This window comes from Fukomys damarensis, unplaced genomic scaffold (assembly GCF_012274545.1).
Source record: "Fukomys damarensis isolate Sample0158 unplaced genomic scaffold, DMR_v1.0_HiC HiC_scaffold_16, whole genome shotgun sequence".
In the NCBI taxonomy this organism is placed as follows: domain Eukaryota; kingdom Metazoa; phylum Chordata; class Mammalia; order Rodentia; family Bathyergidae; genus Fukomys; species Fukomys damarensis.
Genome location: NW_022900928.1, coordinates 16315404 through 16329150, shown reverse-complemented (window position 1 = coordinate 16329150; position 13747 = coordinate 16315404). Strand labels below are relative to the sequence as shown.

Below are 13747 nucleotides of genomic sequence, written 5' to 3'. Positions count from 1 at the left end.
GAAAAAACACACACACACACACACACACACACACACACACACACACACACACACACAGGCTTCTATACTGCAATTAATGGTCTCTTACTGCCAGCATGAAGCATGGTTAGTCTAATCAAGAAAAGAATTAAAATGTTAAAGTGTGATTGTTTTAAAGGGGGTTGTTTTCGTTTTTCTCTTCTTCAGGTTCTTGTTTCTGTGAAAATGTATTCTTCTAGCTGTTCCAACCTGAAAGACCCTTTCCTTCCTTCTGGAAAAGTCAATATTATACCTAATATTTTAGAACTGCATCCTATTTTCTAATCTTGCTTAATCCATAACTTTCAAATGTAATGAATTAGAAACAATCATTTATAAGGTGATCTTGAAAACACTTTCTAGTGGGGGAAAAAGTTATTTCCAATAATATATTTTCACATTAACACAAATCTAATTAACCCATGGTGTAGGACAAAGAACAGGAGGAATAAAAAGTACTGTATTTTGGCTCCTACTAATAAGAGGTATTATTAGGTAGCACTCTCAAAGATGGAAAAAGAATAAAACACTAGACCCCCAAACACCTAAAACCTGAGTTGAATTCCGCCTCAGCTTTGTAATATTGGACAAATAACTTTACTTCCCTGAGCCTCCTAGGCCTCATCCATAACACGGGAATGATGCTTGCATCCCAGGGGTGATACTTCAAGGACAACACATAGGTTAACAAGTTCACCAGGGGGCCGTACATGCATGATCATCCCATTGGGTGACTTGTACCACCCAATGGAACTGTCCCGTGTTGCCTGGTGGGTGGTCATGCATGTACCACCAATATTTTAAGGTGATGGGAATGTGATAAGAGCCAAGTTAGGCTGGACTCTGGCTCTGCCATTTATGTGCAGAGACTTGGGGCAGTCATTTACATTCTCCATGCATCAATTTCCCAGTCTATAAAATGAGAATAAGACACTTGTCCTAGAATTGTGTCTATTCTGTTGGGTTGAGTTGATGTGTATCCTTGGCAAATGGTAAACACCATAAAAGGGTTAGTTACTGCTATTGCTATTATTATTAGGTGCCTTAGTTACTTTTCTCATTACTGAGACAAAATACTCAATAGCTAAAGTTAAAGGAGGTAAGGTTTCTTTTAACTCACAGTTTGTGGAGGTTTCAGTCCACAGTCCATAGTCCACTGGCTCCAAGGCAGAGGGGCACGGCAGAGGGGCATGGCTGAGAACAGTCCATGGTGAGGCAGACAGGAAGCAGCGAGCAGCAGTCCTATGTCGAGAGCTATTCTACATAAAATTTTGGGAAAAATCATTTCGTGATTAAAGTATGACTACAGCAGTCTAAGGCCCAAAGTCACCTTGCCCATGAGCCGGCTATGGCATGAGGAAACATTACTCATTTTGCCTCCAGTCACAAGCTGAGGCCTCAATGGTCCCACGATGCTGTGCCGCTCAAGGGCAAGTGCACAGCAGCTAAAGACATCTGGTTCTTCGAGAACTGAGTGATAATAAAAAAAGAAAGTTTTCACCCAAGGGAAGGACAAGTTTTTTATTAGTCTGCTATCTTGGCCCACCTACTGTTGAAAGAATGCTCTCCTTATCACCTTCATCAACATAAAATCCTCATGGCCTAAGATCCTCATAAGCATAAGATCCTCATCAACATGGGATTATTAGGGCTGGAGATGTGGCTCAGTGTCACCGTGCCTGCCTGGCAAGTTCAAGGTCCTGAGTTCAATCCCCGGCACTGCCAAAAACAATATAGGATCATCACTGCCCCCAAAGTCACCTGATACTCCTTCCAATTATTGTGTGTACCCAATAAATAATGGCTATCTCGGAGTGTCTGTCTTTGCCTAGCCTGAGGCACTGACCCCCTGGCCCACCATGTACTTTGGAATTACACAAGTCTCTATATTACCTTTTCTTTCTTTAGCCCTTGCTGTCCCTCTTTCTAGGCAGCTGGAGAATTGACTGCCCTCCTCCTATAATCCTGCCTTCTTTTCTTAATATTCCATTTATATGCCATCCAGGCTACAAGGCTATTTGCTTGGTGCCACCCTCAGCTAGGAAGGACCTGCCTTTATCTACACTGAGAACCACGCTATACATCCTAGATTCAGCCACCTCTAAAAAGCCCCACCTATGAGTGCAGGAGGCTTTCGGGGGCCATCTAGATGCAAACAATAACATTAGGGATATTCCTCCTCCCTCCCCTGCTCTGTTTCAGGGCAGGGGATTGAATGGAATGGAAGGTGTCACACTTGCTAGGCAAGTGCTCCACCACTGAACCTCAAACCCCAGTCCTCTTGCTTCTTTCTAAACAAGAATAGCAAATTAGCATAAATTTAAAAATAAGTTATAGAGGACAGGCAGATAATAGTTACTCACCTAGGAAATCTTTTTGGACCGTGGTAATTTACCACTATCTATGGTAAACAAATCCCATTCCCCAGCTTGTATAAGTGAAGACATGGAGAAGGAAGGAGGAATGTTGAGCCAAAACCACAATTTCTGACGTGCCATTCATTTGGTTTAGAAAGAATGTCAAGCATTACCTATTTTAGGACAGGCAGATAATAGTTACTCACCTAGGAAATCTTTTTGGACCGTGGTAATTTACCACTATCTATGGTAAACAAATCCCATTCCCCAGCTTGTATAAGTGAAGACATGGAGAAGGAAGGAGGAATGTTGAGCCAAAACCACAATTTCTGACGTGCCATTCATTTGGTTTAGAAAGAATGTCAAGCATTACCTATTTTTCACCAGAAAGAAAACAAGCAACAAGTCTCTGCAGCCAGACATAGAAAGCATTGTGTTGAGGAATTGGAAAGGAGATCTCAGACATGCTTGGGCAAGATTATCATTCCACTGCCTTTTAATTACAATTACCATACTAAAAATAGTTGCATTGTATTCCATTCACTTATCATTGTTCAGTGGCCCCATTGGAGGAATATGAAAATATTTGATGCTTTGCAAATGCAGACAGCTGGAGGCTTCAACCCCTGTCTGAGGTCTGAAATAGAGCGAGAGCCTTCTGTATTCTTTTTCCCTGGTACAAAAAAAAAAAAAAAATTACTGTTTGTCAGCTCTACTTCTTTAATTCCTAGAATTAATCACGAGGCTGGGGAAGAAATTTTATTCGAGCAGTGAGGTTGCCAATTATTTTCGCTTTCGTCTTGGAAAGATTAATTCCTAAACATCGAGATGAACCAGGAGTCACGGCCAACCTTCCAGGGTGCCATTTGGCTGCCTGTGTTAGTGGGAAAGAGTGGGGGTGGAAATGAGGGCGAACTGCACAAGGAGAGCTGGTTCACTCTCATTTTCTGAAACCTGCTGAACTGCTGAAGAGTGAAGTCCCCACGACCAGGGCCTTCCTGGAAGAAATATATTTTCCTCAGTTGGACCCGGATGAGGCCTCTCAGTCCCAACAGTGACCTGCGAGGGTTGGCATGTGCTGTGACCATGCAGGGGCCCTGCTCTAGATGCTCACATGTGCCAGGGAGTCCTCCCCAGAGCACAGCTTCCAGCTAGAGAATCACTGAAAAACAGCCATGCTGCTAAGCACCACGAACTGGAAGTTATTTTGAATTTTATTTTTCTACAAATGTTTATTAGTACATGCTTGCAGCCCATCATGACTGCATTCATTGTGGGGAGCTGGTCCTTGTACGTAACCTATCTTATTTCTTTTTATTCCTCTTCCCTCTACCTCCTCTCCTCTCCCTCCATCTCTTGGTTCAGTTCACAATACAACTCTTGGTATTTTTCAGTTAGTGTACTGAGATCAAAAGGGGCTGCAAGGCCTAAAAGCAGATCCCCCTGGAATTTTCCAGGGATCACAGCCTAGCCAGGGCAAGTCATCTCAAAACCTGTCCAATCTGAGGGTGGATAACTGGTGACTTTAAGAAGAGAAACCAGAAAAACATAAAGTGGTGCCAGAAAACACATGCAGTGTTCTGGGACACTTGGCTCTCTTGGTTTCCTTTCAAAGTTATTATTGTTATTTTTATTATTATAAACAACTTTGCCGAAGGTTTATCCCATGACTTCTTCACTAACATGCAATCATTCAGGTATCTCTATGAATGCTTATAACTTTGTCCATATGCATGTGTCTTATTTACAAGACGTTGGTCACTCTGAGTATGACGGAGGTCTTATTTTTCATGCAACATTATTTATGACACTATTTTCTCTGATTTTTTTCTATATATTTATGGTCTAACTCCACCTTAACATTTTAAAAGATGGTGTAAAAAAGAAGAAAAAATTGAAAATAAAATAAAATTTAAAACACAAAAGATGACGTAGTATTTTACCTAGTGGGTATAAATTATTTTCCAAAGGAAAATTAATTTTCTCTTCTTTATTTTGAACTCTCTAACCCCCCCTCCAAAAATGAAAGCAAGAAAGACAAGAAAAGAGAATGAAACAAAGAAAGAGGAAGGAAGTAAGGAAGTCAACATTCACAACTCCACAACATTATAACTAAAGGTAAAGTTTGTTTCTTTTTATACCCTGTGAGGTGCCTTATTTGAACACACTGTCAACTTCATATGGAGCAATTAAATGTAAAAAGTTTGATAGTGGCACCTTTAAAAATTAGGTTAAAAATTATAGAACTGATGCAATTAATGAAAGGGAAAACTAAGCAAACTTTCTTTATTCTTTTGTCTCCTGGTTGATATGACTATGCAGAAATCCAATATGGCCAATTATGTCATTCCAGACTCTAGAATTCTAGCCTCAGTGGTTCCATTCGCAGTCTAGAGTCCCCCTGTCCCTTTTCTCCCTGGGGACGGAACACAGGGCCTCTTGCAGCTGAGCACTCTACCACTGAGCTACCTTCCCAGCTCTTTATTTTCTAGTCTGTGACACGGTCTCACTAAGTTGCCCAAGCTGACCTCAAGTGTGCAATCCTTCTGCCTCAGCCTTCTAAGTAGATGGGATTACCTCCATACACCACTGAGCTTGACATCATTTATTCTCTAATTTGACTAACGTTCGTCGCACATATACTATACGATAGAGGATATTCTCAAATATACCCTTTTCTTTATAGATCTCATTGCTGGGAGCACACCAAAACAGACAGAACCATAACAAGATATCAGGTAGTTGTCCATGCTAGAAAGAAAATTCGAGGACACAGGGGATGAAAGTGATACGGTGGGATGAATGGGGAAGCTGCTATTTTCGACAGAGGCCCAGAAAGTTTTCTCTGATGAAGGGTTAAGGGAAGGGATATGAATGCCAGGATCCTTTGTGTGGTCCAGAAGATGCCCCGTGTGTGGCCATACACGAAGTGAGGCTCACTTTACATCTCTACGTTGTTTTTTATTCACTCGTCCAAATAGTATTTGTTTCCGTGAATGTGCTACTACTCCGATAGCTACGGAAGATGTAAGAGTGGCCCCAAGAGGTGAGAGAGGTCCCGGGCCTCGAGACTGACTCTAAAGGAAGACACGGAATCACAAATGTGACAGTGTTCTGAAGGAGGAAGTCCAGGGTGCTGTCGTGGAGGATTTTTATGGCTGGGAGGTCAGGGGAGGCTTCCCTGAGGAAAAGAGCTTTGTGAAGCAGGTGTAAGCCAGATCGGTGTGGGCCAAGGCAGTGGGAAGGGAAATTTACAGGCAGAGGCAGTCTGCCTCTAACCTTGCTCTTGCTGATGACTTTCAACTTTGTCACCTTTGCAGTCTACCAAGCATTCAATTATGTTTCTCTGCTTCTCTCTGGCAGATGCATAAATGCATAATTCAGGAACACGCGAATAAAAGAAAATGCACAGCACGAGGGTTAATATTAATATTACAATGAAAACAAAACGATTCTCTTCATACTCAAGATCTGGATAGCTTTATCTAGAGGAAGTTTTACTGCCAATCAATCTTTTTGATAGCTGGACTGCCCTTTGAAACACAGAATTGACGTCATAAATTTCCCAAAGACCACATATCGAGCTGGTCTTTATAGTCATTTCTGGTTTTATATTAAACGCAAATGCATATACATTTTTGTGTTTTTAGCTGTGTGTTACATTTTTATTTTTATTGGTACATGTTTGCAGTACCTAATGATTCATCCCTCGTGGTATTGGTACATGTACACAGCATATCTTAATTCTCTTTTTACCACTCCCCCCAATCTCTTCATCCCCTTTCCTCTTGCAAAAGATCTTTCTATTATCTGTTATTTTGCTCTTTATTTATATTTTGGGTTTCTCACGTTAGAGACACCAAGTGATATTTAAACTCGCATGCCTGATTTATCTCACGTAACATTATGGTCTAAATTTTTGTATTTAAAAAATATGATTTCTAGCAGAGAAAGAAATGGCAGCAGGGGGAGAAACTATTAAAATCTTTCAAGAGAAAAATATGTGCATTTCATTTCCTGACTATACGGATTCTTTGAAAGCTGGTTTGGTAATGATAATGGAGAGGCAGCTGGGGGCCACCCTCATTAATCTGTAGGACCCTGATGGTCAAGTCCCAATTTATATTAAAGAACAATTAGAGAGAATGTGAGTGTTTTCATCTAGAGAATTACTGCTAGTGACAGATCGTTCTTCCATACAAAGGCATACGGATACCAGATACCATTGGACACTGTGTGGTAGGAGAGGCTTAATGGCACAGGAAAATGTTCACAGTAGGTTAACTTTTGAAAAGCAGGATATTAAGTGAAACTTTAGTGTAATAAAAACTAGTCAAAATATAATTACAAAGGAAACAGCATGAACACACACCAATATTATAACAAGCAACATATCTGCCTAGTAGAATTATAGATTATTTTAATTTTCTTTGCATTTTCTGATTTATCTGACCACAGATACTATACATACTGATTTTATAATCTGAAAAAAGCACCTGACATTCTTCCAAAAAAGGCAGTTGATATTCTTGGTTCATTTCTCTAATTGCAAAGAGAAAGCAAAGATTGAAAGAGCAATTATTCTTATGATGTGCACATATCTGTGCCGGCTGGGAGTGTCCCTTAGGTAGGTACTGAATCAGTGACTTTTATGTAAGTGAAGTAAAAGACCCAGAGTTTTCCAGGAAAAATTCAAACAGGCTTTGTTGCTTGAGATAGCACAGGAGGCCAACTGACTTTTATTTTAAAAACACCAAGAAGAGAGAGAGAGAGCCAGTGGATTTCCACTTTGAGTGGAGAGACCTTATAAGGAGTAGGAGGCATTGCTTGCGTCTCAACCTGGCATTTCAACATCACTGCCGTTGTACCGGCGTTGTGCAGGGCGTGCTCTGGTAGGTTGCATTGTGGGGCCGGTACACTTGTCAGCACTTTATTTTGTTTATCCTCTATGTGTGTGAAAGCTGCCATTATATTTATGGCCTGTTGACTTTGTGTTATGCTTAGGAGGGCTTTCAAATTTATACAAAAATTGCTCACCTTTTCTTCCATTTTTTTCACTCAAATCCTAAATCCCTGTGAGTTGTATTTCTGTGTAAGGACAGGGCTGGGAAGAACTTTTATGTGCTTCCATATGCTACCTTGCTGTTTCATTAGCATAACTGAAAAATCAATGTATTTTCTCAATAGTTTAAAATTTACACTGTATTCAATTTTCATACAGTTTGGGTCTGTTTCTGGATGTCAGGCATTTTCATCTACCCACTGGTCTGTTTCTATGCCAATGTGAGACTATTTTAATTGTCAATGTTTTATATTTTGCTTTGAAAATGTTAGGTCAAATTCCTCCAATCTTTTCCTTCTTTCAAAAGCATATTGTCATTGCCATTCTGTCTGAGTTACTGCATTTCTTTTTCTTTTTTTTAAGTACCGGGGAATCGAACTCCAGCCCATGTGCTTGTGAGGCAGGCAGCAGAACCACTGAGCCAAATCCCTGGCCACTGCATTTCTTAAATGCAGTGACTTGACATATCACTTTGGTGTACTACTAATTAGAATACATTCCTCTCCTTTTACATTCTCTGGAAAGAGAATTTTAGCGCTGCTCATTCTGGCAACACAGGGCAACAATTCCTTACGTTTGTTTTGTTTTGTTGTTTGGTACTAGAGATCGAATTCAGGACCTTGTGTTTGCAAGGAAGGCGGTAGGTAGCACCACTGAGCTGAATCCCCGGCCCCACTGCTCTTTTTATTTTTTTAAAGATAGCATCTATGCATCTGTTCTACAATTGATGTGGTCATGGGTGCTTTTGCCCCACTCTAGCCAGGTGAAAAGACTCTTTCACATCGGCGCACCAGGGGAGTTTCCATGGCGTGGTGGCTGTCATATTCTCCTGACACAGTGGAGCACCAAGAGCTCCAGATCCTGGCCAGGCCTGCAAGCAAGGCCTATTCTAAAGCCTGATCACACGGTGTAGGACACATTCCAAATGAGGCAATGCTGCTATCTGATCCTGAGCTGCACCGGCCATCTCATTCAGAAAAAAAGTCAAGGAAGGCCTTTTAAAAAGTACTCAAAACAGCAATTGACCCTGGTTAATGCATTCATGCCAACTTTAAAAAATATTCCCATATTTATACACCTACATGTCCACCTTGCTTCAAAAACAGCAAACTATTCACACACATAAAAGCTTTTCCCCTCAAACAACAAATGTCTTCAAAAAGTCATCTCTGCTCCTAGTACCATGCTGTCTTTACTCATTTCTGCCTGATTTCCTCAGTAAGCATGTGGTAAATCTGGCTCCAAAAGCAGTTTTAGTAATACAGCTTTCCTATGGTCAAACGTCTTTATTTCTCTAACTAAAACCTTTTCCTCAAATGTAACTTTCCTTTATCTTGTTTCTAAACCTACCTGTTGAGACTTTCTTATAAAACTTTCCAAATCTGGCTTTGTTTTTGTTGTTGTTGTTCTCCTTCTTTTGCTCTTGGGACCTTATTTCTCTCCTTTCCTTTCCTCTGGCATTTGTGGGGCTGTGGGGAGCTTGACTCAGCCCTTGGAGTCTGTCTGAGCCTTTTCTGTTCTGTCCTCACCCTGACACACAACTCTGGTCTTCAGTGATCTAAGACACTGATGAAGGGCCTGTGTACAGTGGGGTGGAGTATGACAGGATACAGTCAAAATCCAGACAGGCAGAGAGAAACTGAGTCCAATGGCCACATGACCCTAATGAGAGGAGGAGATGGGCGCCATCTCTGTCTCTAATGGCACCTGGGTTCTAGGCCTGAGGCCCTGCTGTTTTTACCAAAGGGTTCCATGAGATAACCTCTGTCTCCTCCCTGCGGATCTACCCCTAAGGTAGGAGATTAGAGCCACGGCAGGCTGGCTGGAAAACAGGCTGTGACCTGTTAATCATGAAGATCTGGACCAGAGGCTGCGAACAGGATGTACCTATGTAACCTGATCTGGAATGGATGAAACCTGTTAATTACAGCCAGGATGTATGGGCAGAGCAACTTCCCAGGGACCAGATCTGGAAGGACGCAAAAGGCAGCTACCCTTGACTCCCCAGCCACTGCAGTTTTGTTGTTCTGCTGTGCTCTTATTTCTGCAGTGGCCTGTCCTGATTCTTCTTCCTCTTCCTCTCCCCCTCCTCCTTCTTCCTCTTCTCCTCCTCTTCTTCTTCCTCATCCTTTCTTCTTCTTTCTTCCTTTCTTCTCTTTTCTTCATCTTTTCCCTTTCTTTTCCTTTTTTTTAACATTAAATAGAAATTGTGTTTAAATGTTCCTCGGTTGTCCCGTCCAATTCTTTGGGCAGGACAGAAAGAACTTGGAATCTTCAGACACCGTGCAATCCTACCATATTCCTTTCGACTTAAATTAGTTGAGTCTTTTGTTTCTTGCACAACAAGAGTGAAATCACACCGTTATCACTGAGGCATACTCCTGCGTATTCTTTCCTGCTACAAAAAACCCCAAATGAGTGGAGATACTATTTTTCAATAGTATCACTGTAAATTAATGAGTGTAATTGATGACTTGTTAATCTAGACAGTATCTCTAAAATACCAAGTTCCTCTGTTTTGCTAGTGGACTTGGGAAGAAGGAATCCAGCAAAGTAAGAGCGTGACCTTAAGGATCAGAGAGATTGAGGAGCCTACACACCAGGTTTCCTCCTCCTCCGTACAGTAGGAAGTGTCTACCGCGGGGGTGGTTGCAAGACGTGAGATAATGCACACAAAGCTCTTAGAACAGTGTTTGACACAGTGTAAAATCGCAGTAAATGTTACTACATAGTCCTTGGCTTCCACAAAAACTTTAACATGTCCATTTCAGGACTCCCCAGAGTCCATCCAAACAGGACACAGTCACCCAGCTTCCTGTTGTAAACTTCTCCACTCAGTCAGCGGGCCTGTGATTGAGCATTTGATTTCAAGCCTATGCTTATTCCATTAGACCAGCAGTCCCCAAAAATGATTGCAGCTCAGATCCCCAAAGTATAGAATCAGGATCTTTCAGACTGGGGCTCACTAGTCTGTCTTTAAAAAAAATTCCCAGGTGGGCTGGGGATTTAGTGCAGCGGTTCAGCTGCCTGCCTTGCAAGTGCAAGGACCTGAGTTCAATTCCCCCATACCTAATAAAAAAAAAATTCCCAGGTAATTTTATTTTTATTTTTTGCTACCAGGGATCGAACTCAGGACCTCACACTTACCAACCAGGCACTGTGCTGCTGAGTTACATTCCCAACCCTCCCAGGTAATTCTAAAGGAACTGATCACTGACTCAGGGGGCATTGCAGATTATACTAATTTATCCTCATTAATGTCAACTCTAGTATTAGAGAAAAAAGTATCTATTTCATAGAATTGTTAATACTGACTCCTGATATCTGTTGAAACTTTCTTATAGGCCAAGTGCTGTATGTGGGCTTTCTGTCTAATATCTCATTTACTTCCCACAATTCACTACCCATTTTACAGATGAGGAAACTGAAGTAGAAAGAAGTTAAAGAATTTGATAAAAATGATCCAACTAGCAAGAATAGAAAGCAAGCATAGGGACTTCCTGGGGGAATGAGAGAATTATATTAAATGTTTTCCAAGTAGGTGCTCAATATGTTTTCTTCCCCCTTACCTGTGTTCATATGATTTTATTCATGCCTAGTGAATTTTAGAATGAGGACAATACTGTGATCTTAGCAGTGCCTAGAGAACTGACAATTCAATATTCTGTAAAGTAGGTGCCAGTGGAAGATGAAGGTGTGAGATTTCCACCAGGCAGAACACCAAGCAAATAATAATTTCTGGGGAAAGCCAGGCAAACTCAAGAAGAAACAGGTTCCTGGCCACTCAGGGTAGGAAGAGGGGGACTGATAAGTGTTACAAGGCAAAAACTAAATAAGGACTGCCACCTCTCAGAACAGCAGAGCCCTAAAACACATCTTGTCTAATTCTCCATCCTCCACGCGGTTGTCCAACTCTTGCTTGGACACTTTCTGTGACAAGAAACCCAACTTCTCAAGGCAGAAGAGGCTCTAGTTGTTAGAACATTCTTTGTATTGATTCATTCTAGACTTTTCTCACCTGGGTCTTCCTTATATCCTTTAGGACCCTGGAAAATAAATCTAATTTCTCATCTATTTGACAGCTCTTGGAATATACGATGGCAGTACCTTGTACCTCCGAGGGCCAAACCTTCTTCAACCTTTAATCTTTGCTCATATGGCATTGTTTCTTGCTGTGCACATCCTGGTCCCGCTCCTAGTACATGTAGATGATTTCTCTTTGCAAGGTCTTAGTTGCAGCACAACAATACACATCGCACATTATATTCGGCTTCTGTTGATGCAGCCAGAGACAATTTTGCCTTACTTTGGCAGCCACAATTCCCTGTGGGCTCAGATTGATCTGTGTTTCTCTTACGACCCTCTATGTTGCTCTTGTGTACATTTGTTAAAACACCTGCGCTCCCTCTCTCCCCTTGGAACAGGTCTCCCAGGGTGGGCCCCACATTAACCCCTCTTAGAGGCAGCCATGTTGGATCTGACTGATGTTAAGTATGCTAAGTAAAGGATCTCTTCCCCTCCTGGCTTTATGTACTGGGAAATGTGACGCAAGTCTCGTGGCTTTTCATTCAGGATACCTGACCTCTGAGCTTGGGACAGAGCCTTTGGTCATCCTGATGGTAACTGGTGTAGCGTAGAGGCTGTGGGGTGAAAGAAAGAAAGTTCTGGTTTGAACCTTGACTGTCACCTCCTATGTAACACTGTGCCAGCGAAGTTTCAGCTTCTCCTCTGTAAAATGGGTTAAGAGCTTCCTCACAGGGTGGTTGTGAGGATTACGGAAGAAAACGCAGGGAAAACATTCACCGCAGCACTTGGCAGAGTTAATGCCCGGATTTTGGTTCCCTCCAACTCTTCCTTCAGGTCGACAAGGACTCCTTAGTCAGCATCTTTGGGTAACGGTTATTTAGTCGGGTATTATTGCAGTTAATTACACCTGCATCCAGCCCATGCTCTTTCATCTTGTCCACAATCTCTCTTCAAGTGATTTATTAAAGTCTCACTTACATAGCGCGGTCTTCTCACGACATGGGGTGGAGACAAAGCAACAGCAACAAGATTTTTGTCCGCATGATAAACAGGAGAAACAGAAAGCTACCAAGGAAGTCGGTTGACCTAGCAAACAGTTCACATTGGACGCACAGATGCCGCAGATAACACCGAGTGCCTGGGCATGACCTGGGGCGGGCATGGTTTTACAACAGTTAAAATTTAGGGTCTGACTTCCAGGAACTTCTCTAATCTCAGGGCTAGCTGGGGGTCACAGAATTGTTCAAATGGTTTAGATCGCGTTACTCCGCCTAGAAACATTTACGGGCGCTAACTAGGTGTGGCTCCCCACGCCCAAAGAACTAAAGGGGAGTAGGGTGCGAATTAAAAAAGAAGCCACTAGCCCTCCCAGGGAGCTTAAGGTATAGAATGGCTGGGAGTGCTTTTTACTAGAGGCCCTCTGCCAAGGGCTACAGAGGCAAAAATGAGAGCTTCGCTGCGCTCTCATCACCTAAGTCGCATATTACGGAATTTTCATTTTCCGTAACTCTCCCTTTCTGTCTCGCTCCCAGATAGCCTTGTGCAGTGCACAGAGCGGCCGCCGGGACAGGGTCTGCCACACGACTTAGGAGGCGGCCAGGACCTGGCTCCTGGAAGGGGACGCCAGGGATTCGCTCGGCGCTGGAGGTTTCTCTTTGGATCAATAATGACAGCTCGACAGGACACCTGGAGGTCAAGGAGCTCGAAAAGGACGCGAGAACACTTGCAGCCCACAGGGTGGCGAAGCCTTCTAGAGACACCAAGCGCGCGTCCTCCGCTTTGGACTTGGGGGTTCTAGGAAGAGTCTGGCGTACAGTGTTCCTAAAATTGGTTTCCTAGATGGAGTCGGAGGGAGGGGAGGAAGAAAAAGCCGCGCTTCTTCAGGCTGCCTCGAGCGAAGACAGGCAAGGACAGAGAAGAGCGGGGAGCCAGGAGCCGGCCGGGACCGAGAGAAGAGGGACGACCCGCGCGACCAGGAGAGAGCGGAACCCTCACCCGCTGTGGTCAACGCGAGCGGGAGACCTGAGGGGAAAGGGAGAGGGCGGGGCGAACAAACCACAGAACGACCGCGGATTGGCCCGCTCCTCGGGGCGTGCGCTCTTGTGCGCCAAGTGATTGGTGGCGGGAAATTAGCCGGTAACCCGGCCTCTACCGCCTCGCCATTGGTCAGTGACTTCTCAGGTCGTCATTCCATTGGCTAGTGGGACGCCAAGGCGCGCTCGGATTGGTTGGAGGCGGCCGCCTAGACCGACTCTCTTCAAGCGCTCCGATTGGCTGGCAGGAA

At 43.1% G+C, this 13747-nt stretch overlaps 1 long non-coding RNA gene across 1 annotated transcript in view; it reads right to left on the bottom strand.

Annotated features, from left to right (window-relative positions):
- Positions 1–1173, bottom strand: part of LOC117286312 — a 5751-nt gene extending 4578 nt beyond the window's left edge. The window contains exon 1 of the long non-coding RNA XR_004517421.1: positions 1139–1173. This is a non-coding gene — a long non-coding RNA (uncharacterized LOC117286312). The remainder of the gene's footprint in view (positions 1–1138) is intronic.
- Positions 1174–13747: the final 12574 nt, after the last annotated feature.